We start from the raw sequence: 1763 nt of genomic DNA, 5'->3' as shown, positions 1-1763 counted from the left end.
TTACCAATTTTTCCGCAATGTTTTTGAGAAGTATTTTTCGGGGCGTTACAACATGGTATCAGAGCGGCTCTTTTCTAATCGGCCTTGGGCATGGCCTTACATGCTTTCTTGTGTGACTTTGTTTGTGAGTTGCTTGTCTGATTGATTGATTGTGTGATTGTTCGATCGGAGTATGACCATGGGATAAGTTTGGTGAGGAAGAGTATCTCACCTAGTCTAGTGTTCATAGATTCATTTGGCTGGAAGAGGAACCACTAAGCTAGATTTCGGGGCGGCGATGACCGCAACTAATAGATGCAAGCTCTATGAAGAGAGCGTCGAGGGGTGGAATGCGACACTAGAGAGTGTCGTACAACCTGCAAGTTCCTACGGTCCTCAGAGAAACTCTGGACAAGGGTTTGGAAAGGGAAGATCCTTCAACCGCAATCAGAAACCTTACGCTTCATCCTCTGGGAGTCAACCGAGTAATATCAAGCCTTACAACATTAGGAACTTCAAACAAGGGAACAACAATAACAACACTAGCAACAACAACAGTAGAGTGACTCCGTCGGGTGGGAACAATAACAACCCCATACACCCCTGGTGTTCAAAGTGCAACAAAAGGCACTACGGTTTCGAGTGTACAGTGTGCTTTCACTGTAATCAACCAGGTCATATCAGGTCGATGTGCCCACAGCGGGTAAAGGAAGAAGTAAACACGGTGCAAGCGGCAAGACCAAAGGCCAATGGCAAGGTATTCACCATGAGCGGAGCTGAGATTGAGGCGAGTGAGGACCTTATATAAGGTACAGATCGTACGAATGAGATTTCTTTATCTGTGCTTTTCGATTTGGGTGAGACCCATTCGTTCTCATCCATGGATGTTGTCAACCGTTTAGCTTTGTCTATAGGAATGGACTGTTTATCTATGATCCATATGATATTGAGCTGCTTTAATAAGACAGTAGTGTTTAGTGACCCTAAAGAATCCCTTGAAACCGATTAGATCTAGTTAGAGAATGAGCTAAATTTTGAGACTATGCCGGAGGGAATTGGTGTTCGAAGTGCGAAAACACTCAGAGGGAAGGAGATTACCTTGGTTAAGGTCATATGGAGTTAAGCGAATGACGAAGATACGACTAGAGAGGTCGAAGATGTGATGAGAGAATCCTATCCCCACCTGTTCGAATGAGAGGTACGTTCTATTTTCGAGGACGAAAATCTTTTAAGGGGGAGGATTGTAACACCGCGAATTTTACGATTTTGAATTATAAGATTTTACTAATATTTTCATTAAATATATATATTCGAAAATGAATTTCTGGGAATTATCGGTAAGGAATCTGGGAATTATCGGTAAGGAATTAGACAAAACTCTAGTTGAGTTTTATTCTTGAAATTTTATTTCCAATTTTGTGGTAAATTTTGGTAATTGTTGGAGACAGTCGGTTCTGGACCACTGTCGGGGCCGAAACCGCCCGGTACGGCTCGAAAAGTGTCTTTTTGAGTTCTGTAACTCGGAATCGAATTCCGATCGCGCCGTTGGTTTCGTAATTTAATTTCGAGCCAAAATAGACTATGATTACACTCATACCTATTTTCTAAATACTTTTCAATCGGAATGCCGAAATCCAAAATTCTAATCGGATATTAGGATCGGGCGATTTAAAATACCCGACCGAGTATTGGCCGATAATACTCGGGAATGGTTATCACACGTGTCCGCAAGGTGATCATTTTGCATTGGGATGTGTGAGTTGACTTCCATAAAGCAAATCTCC

Source organism: Lupinus angustifolius, unplaced genomic scaffold, assembly GCF_001865875.1.
Source record: "Lupinus angustifolius cultivar Tanjil unplaced genomic scaffold, LupAngTanjil_v1.0 Scaffold_337, whole genome shotgun sequence".
NCBI lineage: Eukaryota > Viridiplantae > Streptophyta > Magnoliopsida > Fabales > Fabaceae > Lupinus > Lupinus angustifolius.
The sequence above is the reverse complement of the archived record's forward strand: the minus strand, read 5'-3'. Positions refer to the sequence as shown.